This window comes from Galeopterus variegatus, unplaced genomic scaffold (assembly GCF_000696425.1).
Source record: "Galeopterus variegatus unplaced genomic scaffold, G_variegatus-3.0.2 Scaffold10354, whole genome shotgun sequence".
NCBI lineage: Eukaryota > Metazoa > Chordata > Mammalia > Dermoptera > Cynocephalidae > Galeopterus > Galeopterus variegatus.
The window spans coordinates 6550-17087 of NW_007736465.1; positions in this window are offsets into that span (position 1 = coordinate 6550).

Consider the following 10538-nt stretch of genomic DNA (forward strand, 5'->3'; position numbering starts at 1 on the left):
TGACTCACTTTGGATTTTGCCTGAATACTTTATTACTGTTTTTTTTTTTTTACACCCAAACCAGTTGAGCTATACCAAAATATTTCTGTTATCCATCCAATACCACGGCAACTTGTTCATCTTACATCAGACACTAAGCAAATGCTTTCTTAGAGTTTCTCCAGACTATTTTTACTTTGAAATACACTGCTTATGATACATTCTTCTAAACCCAGACAATAGTTGAAAAATTCCAAACTGGTCAAGGAGCATTTGATACCAAGAAAATATTTTTCTATCACAACCCAGTCTGAGGATTATTTTCAACAAAAAAAGTTCTAAAAATCAGGTACTAGTTAAACATCAATGAGATAGTTAATGTAAACAGTTAGATTATTATTAAATGTTAACAAAAGCTCTCTTTTCTGAACTTTCTTGCTATTCAGTCAACATTTTCACCAAAAAGTGTCATTTATATTTTTTGAAATGTGTTTACAAACACAGCTTTGTTTTACAAAATTCAAAAATACAAAGCCTCCATTCAAGTCATAAAAACACCAATTACCTCATCTTAGAATTACTGAATGAATGCAAACCTGCTCCTCTCACAAGGAGCAAATGGGCACTTTCAGAGAACTAAAAGTCAACCTTAAGATTGCCAAGGTGGCATCTCAGAAATCTGCAGGTTTTACGAGCAATGAAAATTACTGTTTGAAATTAAAAAAAAAAAAAAACACTCTTATCAGGCTACACAAGAAAATATATTACTACATATTCCAGAGATATGATATATGAGGACTGAAACATACAAAAGAGTATTCGAGCAGCCTTTGAACAGTGAAAAGCCTACAATGGAGAATGTTCGTTTTAAGGAAGATTACTGAGATGAGAATTATTATTTTTACCTCAACGATCACACCTCAGCTGGAAATAGCCTTAGATCTCTCCTGACAAAACTCCTTAACCTTCAAATGATGTTTCCCCCAGAACAGGATTTTTTCAAATTCTAAATAGAAGGGTAACATTTTAGCTCTAAATTACGTCAGAGTGGTCAACCCAATTCCTAATTTTAAAAAAACAAAAGATAAAAGATACAATCACCAAAGACACCATGTCTAGCTGCAATCTAACTTCGAAATATGAGGACAACATACTTTCTACAAACAACAGAAGCAGCTCTGGCCCTGAAATCTAAAACGAAAGATGATTTAAAGCATTACATAAAGGTTCCTTTCTACCACAAATTAAGCAGGGGAATGGACCATAGTTCCATTAAATAAGAGTTTTTCTGCTTTTATTAATGATTCCCCACATCTGCTATAATGCTAGATTATACAATCTCTCCTCTTTGGCCGAATTCAACTGGCAAAAATCAGGGTTGTTTTAGGAAAAGTATCATTTCCAAAGTTTTTTCCATCTACTAGTTTCTAGACTGTGGTAAAATGGTTCCTACCTCATAAAATAGAACTCCTCCATCCAATCAATCCCAGAATCAAAAAAAGCCATTTTCCCCACAATTTGACATTTAATAAAGAACAAAAGTGCCACATACCCTGTGAAAAGAAAACAGTATGAAAGTATTAGATCTCTTTGCTTTTCAGAGCCAAGGCTGGCTGTGGTTCTGTAGAGCCAGTTGTATTCAACCTCAATGGCTTCACCACTTCGCCACTTCCTGCTTATCCTTGATGTTTAAATGTGGACTCTTGCATGGTCTAAAATCTTTGCAGAAGAAACAAGAGAACAGGTGGAACATTCTAATAAATGAACATCTCAGGTCTCCAGTCAGCTAATCCACATAAGTATCAGTGCTTCCTTAAAGCCTCACCATGCAGCTGGTGCTAGAAAGAAAAATGCAATTTAGGGAATTTAATCTTTTCTTCCACCAACCTATCACACACCTCCAAACCTAAATAAAACAGTCACCAAGTGTTTATTGAACTTCCAAATGGGATACTTTGCAGAAATACAAGTGTAAAACATCATCTTTGCTTCCAGGGAGTTTATAATCTGGCTATTCTAAAGAATGTTACAGTAAAAAGAACTCAGAGGTTCCTGAGTCCACCTCCTACAAACAGAAATCCTTTGTTCAATACTCATCAGAAGCAAGTTTCAGTCTTCTTTCAAAATTACAAGGTCAAAACTCATGAGGCTGTTCATCAGAAGCAAGTTTCAGTCTTCTTTTAAAATTACAAGGTTAAAACTCACAAGGTTGTCCACCTACCAGAACTGGCTGGGCTCAAATCTACTGCGCATAACTACCATATTGGCCTTAGCTTTCTTTGCCTTCAGGAGTAAAAAATAATTAGAACTTTCCTCCACCCAAGAGTCTTTAACATATCTGGAAGCCATATTTTTATAAAATTATAACCTGAAGTGGCTGGGAAAGATTTCATAAAGGAAAAGGGGTTCAAATGGCACAAGAATGGCAAGAAGATATTCCAGGTTGGGAGTAAAGAATAACTAGAGGTAGGAATTCAGGTAAGGAGACCAGTGGGACTGAACTATACAATCCAGATGGGGAAGCAGTGAATGTTAAGACTGGCATCAAATTTTTAAAAAACTTAAACACCAAGGTGAGGCTTTTAATTGTTTTGATAGCCAATAGGCAACAAATGTAAGACAAAACACAGGAGGAAGATGTTTTGAAAATATGAGACAGACTGTGTTACAGACTGAGTATTTGTGTCCCCCCAAAATTCATATGTTGAAGAACTAACCCCCAATGTGACAGTATTTTTCCAATGGAGATGGGGCCTTTAGGAGTTAATTTTGGTTAGATAATGTCATGAGGGTAGGGCCCTCATGATGGGATTAGTACTCTTATAAGAGGATATACCATAGAGTGCACGAGAAACACACAGATACACAGACACAAACAGGCACTAAGGATGCAGTGAGGTGGCGGCTCTCCGCAAACCAAGAAGAGAGCCCTCATCAGAACCCCAAGCATGCAGGCATAGAGTGCACGAGAAACACACAGATACACAGACACAAACAGGCACTAAGGATGCAGTGAGAAGGTGGCTCTCCGCAAACCAAGAAGAGAGCCCTCATCAGAACCCCAAGCATGCAGAAGGCCAGAAAGAGAGACCTCTCCAGAGCTCAGTTATGCTGGGACCCTGATCTCAGACTTCAAGCCTCCAAAACTATGAGAAAAAAAATCTCTATTATTTAAGACATGAAGTTTATATATTTTGTTATGGCAGTCCAGGTAGACTGAGAAAGATTGGAAAAAAGAGCAACTAGAAGAAAGCAGACCAAATAAGACTACTGTAGTGTCCAGTAGTGAAGTAGCAGATTGCAGAAGCAGCAGCAGAAATTCATAGCCATCAACTTAGCTGTGAAAGAAAAATAAGCTACTTCACCTGGCCCCAGGGTTTTTAGAAGTTATATTCAAGAACCCTCACTATACATTCCATTTAGTTTTACTCTTTCACCTATCACCTATCCTCATCATTGTAATTTGAGATAGATCTTCAAGAAAGCATTAGGAAGATGGGAGAAATGGGAGAGGCCGAGACAGAATGCCCCAGAACTTTCTTGAGTCCAATCAAATGACTATCAAATCATCTTATAATCCTTTTCTCCCAAACACAATTATTGTCTTACCCTGAAGAACAATCTGCAAATAGTGAGTATGGAGGCCACAAGTCCACTGGCCTCCATCAAAGGTACCCCAATAGCCCTACTGGCTCTGGGTCCCACAAAGTCTAAATTTGCCAATTTCCTAACTTCTAAACAATACAATTCTGTAAAGAGATACATAGAAAACCCAATATTTTTCAATGTAAGTAAGCCAGGTAGTTTGGATACCCAGACAAGCACACTAAATGGAAAGAGGCAATATCAGATGCTAGGGGACTCCTCATCTTCCCTAATCATAAAGAACCTGGAAACAGTAGCATCAGCCAACAGCCCCAGGTCCTAACACCTTGTCACTCCTGGATAAGACTAGAGCAGTCCTTCTTGTTTCAAACACAAACACACAGCAGACAGGAGTTCCATTTGCATTTCCCAGCTCCATCCTTGCATCTTCTCATCCTCAGTAATATACCAAGTACCTCCTTAACTCTTTAAAAGGTTAACTCTTCAGTAGCACCAAAATTTTGTTCAGATTACTGCTTATCAGTACAAAGCAAAAGCAGATGAGTCCTAAGAACTATTCAGCTATCACACATTCATATGTAAGCCTGGGGTTAACGTTGTAACTACAACAGATCCTCAACAAGCATTTAAAACAACTGAGCTGAGAATAAAGAACTCAAGGGTACTAATTCAGGGGCTCTACAGTTGGGATATAATTAAGAGTCCTTACAAACAATATGTCTGAGTATTTTTTACTTTATTGCTTTAATTTCCCTCACTTAACCAAAAAGAAAAAGACTCATCTGAAGATTTCTTAGATTTTGGGGGGGTACCTGTTATAAGGAGTTCCTTAGGCTTTCATCCCTCTCAATCACCTGATTTAATCTTCAATAACTGCCACTGCCAAAAATGTATGAGTTGTGTGTGAAGATTCCCTATCTCCGTGTATATTTGAAGAGCTTGGAATCCCTTCAAGAGTTGCTATGACACCTAATATAATAAGGTAACTAACATTTGTACAGAACAATAACCTCTACATGTTAGAATCTCCTTTAAGAATTACTTAACTTGATCACTATCACAACCCCTTAAGGCAGTATTTTTATCCTCTTCATCTTAGACGTGAGATAAACGGAGTCAGAGGTTAAAACATACTGCCCTGGGATCACAAATCTAGGAAATAAAAAAGCTGACAGTGAACCAAAATTTTCTGACTCCAAGCCCCTCCTCTTTTCAATATATCTATTCTCCATCACCTTAAAGTAAACAAACCATTCTACCTAGAACAATAAAAAAAAATGGTGCATTAATAGATGCATTCTCAAATACCTACAGATGCTCTTTAACAAAATGAAAGCCCAGATACTTTTAAATAACTGAAAATACAAAAATGGACTAATCACCACCCTCTCAATATTATAAAAATCAGCATATAAGTCTTTTCATTTTAATGCATTAAAAGTTCTGTTGCCAAAATTAAATTTTAACAAATTCCATTAAAATCTCTTCTGTATGCTTTATAACATTTTATAAATACCCTTGGAATAACTATCTTCCATCTGCTTTAACCTACCTTTATAACTAAATAAACACTAAATCTTTAAAAAGGGGGAAGTAAAAATAAAGTTTCCACACTACGAAGCAACAATTCTTTTCTATGGCCATAACGAAATAATAGCTGTGAATATTCCAATACCTTATAACTACCAAATTTCATCATCTTCCCAAGACACAAAGTCTAAAGACAGCTGAACAATAAAAGACAACACAAAAAAGAATTATACTCTCCCAAAGACGTTTCAGGTTGTAGCTGTTTATATTTAACTTGAAATGCTAAAAACAAAATGCTTAACTATTTTACAAAGGCTTCTGATAATACTGTTTTCTTTTTAATAAAAATAAATAAATCTTGAAGCACTTTCTTTTGGAGAATATCAACATTACACCACTTAAGACTCCCTGTTGCAACAACAAATTTTAAAGATTTCTAGAGATATTAAATTCCTCCTCAGAACAAACCATGCTGTATTGCAGATTGGTATCAGTGCAGGTGCAACTACAACTGATCAGTTTGCTACTTCTGAGGGGCAATAAGAAACCACAGGCAAATGCATATCACTGTTGATTTCTCTATTTCCTCTGTAATATGAACAGTTACCAACTTCTTACAAGAATGATGAAGTAAATAGCATATGAGTAAACATTTATTTAGTACTTTTATCATTATTACTTTCTTTAAACAAAAGACTCCTCCCCTTCCCCTAATCATTCACTGGGCAAAGTCTTACAGCTATTAGAACTTATTCGGCAAGTCTACAGAGTCAAACTCGATGTGAATGGAGTCTACTCAGTGTAACACTGTTCTTAGCTTGACCAGAGGGGTTATATAAATATTAAGGCAAGACAGACCCTGGCTGTATGGCCTGTTTTGTGTTCCTACAGTACAGCATCTCAAATCCCTATAAATTTAACAATGTATCATTGTTCTTAGGACAATAACACTGGGAACACTTCACGGAACAGGCTTGCTTGCAAAGCAACTAGAAAAGTCAAAAAAGTCAGAATGGCCTACTGGTCTGCCTCTCAAAACACACTCTACAACAGACTAGTTTATTACAAACTTTGTTTGCTACTTTCATAGTTTATGTTAAACAGTAGTGGGACTGAGCCAATAACAGGCTCCTGAGGAAAATTTCATTCATTAGAATCACAACTTGTTCTTAATGAAGATGCCTGTCATGAGTATATTTCAGGAATAAACATCATGTTACTAGTCTATGGAAACATTTCACTGATATAAAAGAAAAGAATAAAACTTACCAAAGACTGGTTTTGGTTTTGTCTGTCACCTATGAAAAAGTATCTTAGCTCCACTTTTTCTTCATGAAGGTGACTAGGACCTGGTAGGATTTTCTTCTCAAGCAACAGCCAAAATTCAGAATGGGTATGGTCAGGATTGAGGCTTCCTTTTGGAGGGGATCATATAATGCTGGTTATATATATAAAATGGAGATCAAATGAAAAAAATTCTACTCTCCTGATAGTATCCTGAAAATTCCCCTGCATGCTTTAACTGACCAGGGAAATATCAGTACATTCCTTGGGCCCGAAAGATGAGAAAGCTTATCTCTTCTCAAAACAGAATTTGATTCCCTAAATCAATGTATTGGGCAGACTACTCAAAGCATAAACCTCAGCCTGAAAAAGCCTACATTCCAAGAAGAATTTGCTTTATATGAATAAGCCTATCCCAAGTTTTTTTCTGTAAATAATAAAATCTCTAGTCTAAACTTTTAGTACAAAAAAGAAATTCTTAACTGTGAGTTTAAAACAATACTGGGGTTGGGGGGAGGACAGATGGAGAAAGTAAGAGAAAGAGAGAGAGAGAGAGAGAGAGAGAGAATGCTATCTCCGTAACATCTTTTCTGAAATCCAAACAGGTGGGTTTTAGAGTTCTGTTTTTCAGATTTTAGAAAAAAAAATAGTGTATGTACCACGTTACAAATCACCCCTAACACCTGGGCACCTGGTAACCATACAGTAACTAGGAAAATATAGAGTATCAATGGCCTTCCTTTAGATAAGATCAGATTCTGCCATCAAATAGTTTATGCTGAATTTAAACAAAAAATTTTAGTTCAGATCTTTCTGGATTTCAAAATTGCAGATCAGGAATTGTGGATCTTTGGCAGGGAAAAGGGGATGTCAACAAATAATAAATTAAATACACTCTCACCTAAATAAAAAACAAGCTAGCTGGTACTTATATAAGAGACATTATGGATATTTATAGGATAGTCCTGAAATGGCTCTAATGACCTGCCCAGTTGGAAAATTATAATCAATTCAAGCTGTCTGTATGTTCCCACCAAGAGATTCAACATGAAACAACTTTTCCCTTTAACTTTATTACAAATTGGGACCAACACTGGAAAACATCTTCCAAAACTTGAGCATGTCATTATTAGGAAGATGAACAAATGGGCCTATGACCAGATGAAAAAGTCAACTAGATATAGTAGGGCTTCCAAATAGCAAAAACTTAAGGGGATCTGCTAACTCAGGAGAACCCAAAAACTTTCACCTCTCATCTATGAGTGGCCGTATAAGCTCCGATTCTCTGAACTCATTTGTGGCCAAAACATGCTTGTGCCCTCAATTCGAAGTAAGCCTAGCATATTTTCCTCTCCAGTAGCACAAGTAAACCTCTTTTCCCCAGCAACCTCAAAACAACAACATATGCCTCCAGGACCTAAAAGCTTGATGACTGTAATTCCCTCCTAGCAAGGATCCTTGCACTGCCTCAACAATACTCACAACTCTTGCTGAGAGCATCAGCACATTTGCTCCTTGACTGGAGTAACTGTGATCATATTAAGTCCAACCTATGTTCTCTACATTAGCCACCAATGAAGTGGTGGAAGAGTAATTATGAGTTGATCCTGATCATTTCTAAGCCTCACAATAGGCTCACTGGTAAAACTACCTACCAGAAGCAAATAAACCAACAACTTTTGAGGGAGGCTGTCTCCTGACAGACTTCCATTTGGTAACTGGAATGATCTTTCATCAGTCACATTATCACAAATTCAGAGAAACCCTCTCAGCACCTTCCTAACACCCAAAACAGATCTTAAAAAATGACATCTTGGGCCAACTTTCACCAATTTTAATAACCAAAAATACAGTAAGACATAGTAATTGCTGTTTTGGTTTTTTTAAGTAATGTTTTCTGTCCTGTGCCTTATTTCAAATTATTTTATTATATTATTTTAAAGGTTACATCCCTGAGTCACCACCCGATGCGATAAAAATTAGTAACCAATCCCTAATTGTTTTCATTTCTGTGTGATGTTTAAGTCCCCAAGCAGCTTACAGTGGCTTGGATGACTCACTATGGTCTTTATGAGAGCACATTTTTAAACATTTTAAACATCACACACACACACACACACACACACACNGGATGTCAACAAATAATAAATTAAATACACTCTCACCTAAATAAAAAACAAGCTAGCTGGTGCTTATATAAGAGACATTATGGATATTTATAGGATAGTCCTGAAATGGCTCTAATGACCTGCCCAGTTGGAAAATTATAATCAATTCAAGCTGTCTGTATGTTCCCACCAAGAGATTCAACATGAAACAACTTTTCCCTTTAACTTTATTACAAATTGGGACCAACACTGGAAAACATCTTCCAAAACTTGAGCATGTCATTATTAGGAAGATGAACAAATGGGCCTATGACCAGATGAAAAAGTCAACTAGATATAGTAGGGCTTCCAAATAGCAAAAACTTAAGGGGATCTGCTAACTCAGGAGAACCCAAAAACTTTCACCTCTCATCTATGAGTGGCCGTATAAGCTCCGATTCTCTGAACTCATTTGTGGCCAAAACATGCTTGTGCCCTCAATTCGAAGTAAGCCTAGCATATTTTCCTCTCCAGTAGCACAAGTAAACCTCTTTTCCCCAGCAACCTCAAAACAACAACATATGCCTCCAGGACCTAAAAGCTTGATGACTGTAATTCCCTCCTAGCAAGGATCCTTGCACTGCCTCAACAATACTCACAACTCTTGCTGAGAGCATCAGCACATTTGCTCCTTGACTGGAGTAACTGTGATCATATTAAGTCCAACCTATGTTCTCTACATTAGCCACCAATGAAGTGGTGGAAGAGTAATTATGAGTTGATCCTGATCATTTCTAAGCCTCACAATAGGCTCACTGGTAAAACTACCTACCAGAAGCAAATAAACCAACAACTTTTGAGGGAGGCTGTCTCCTGACAGACTTCCATTTGGTAACTGGAATGATCTTTCATCAGTCACATTATCACAAATTCAGAGAAACCCTCTCAGCACCTTCCTAACACCCAAAACAGATCTTAAAAAATGACATCTTGGGCCAACTTTCACCAATTTTAATAACCAAAAATACAGTAAGACATAGTAATTGCTGTTTTGGTTTTTTTAAGTAATGTTTTCTGTCCTGTGCCTTATTTCAAATTATTTTATTATATTATTTTAAAGGTTACATCCCTGAGTCACCACCCGATGCGATAAAAATTAGTAACCAATCCCTAATTGTTTTCATTTCTGTGTGATGTTTAAGTCCCCAAGCAGCTTACAGTGGCTTGGATGACTCACTATGGTCTTTATGAGAGCACATTTTTAAACATTTTAAACATCACACACACACACACACACACACACACCCTCTATAAAAATACACAGTTTTTTCCCAAGTCAAGGGTATGATAAAAAATTACAGGATGATCTGGCTGAAAAAACAAAACAGGTTCAAATGACTATCACATTACTAACAAATCTATCTGAGCTTCAGTTTACAGAAATAACAGTTTTCCTCCCTACCAAAACCATTTTTCCTCCTAATGTAATGATTCCTTTTCACAGGCTTCTGTAGGAGCAAGAAAAGGTCAAGGAATAAAGACAGCTAAAAAATATGTTTTAGAGCTGGTCTTCTAGGACAACATCCCACTCCACCCTGGCCCCTACCTCCCAACACACAAAGTAAAACAGGAGGAAGACAACACCATAAACCAAACCCAATGCATCTTTAGAACTTCAGTTTTATTCAATGATTAATGAAAACATATTTATATGGGGCCGGCCCAGTGGCGCACTCAGTAGACTGCGGCACTTGGGAGTGCGGCAGCGCTCCCGCCGAGGGTTCGGATCCCATATAGAGACCGGTCCGCTCACTGGTTGAGCGCGGTGCGGGCATGACACCAAGGGTTGCAATCCCGTTGCCGGTCGCGGTACAGGCGCGACACCAAGGGTTGCGATCCCGTTACCGGTCACAAAAAAAGGAAAAAAAAAAAACATACTTATATGACAACAAATATGTTTGTGCTAGGAAGAAGAAAGTAAAATGTACATGAATATTTAAGATAAAATTTCTTCTGCTCACTCACAATGAGTTGCTTCAGGCTACCAGAGGA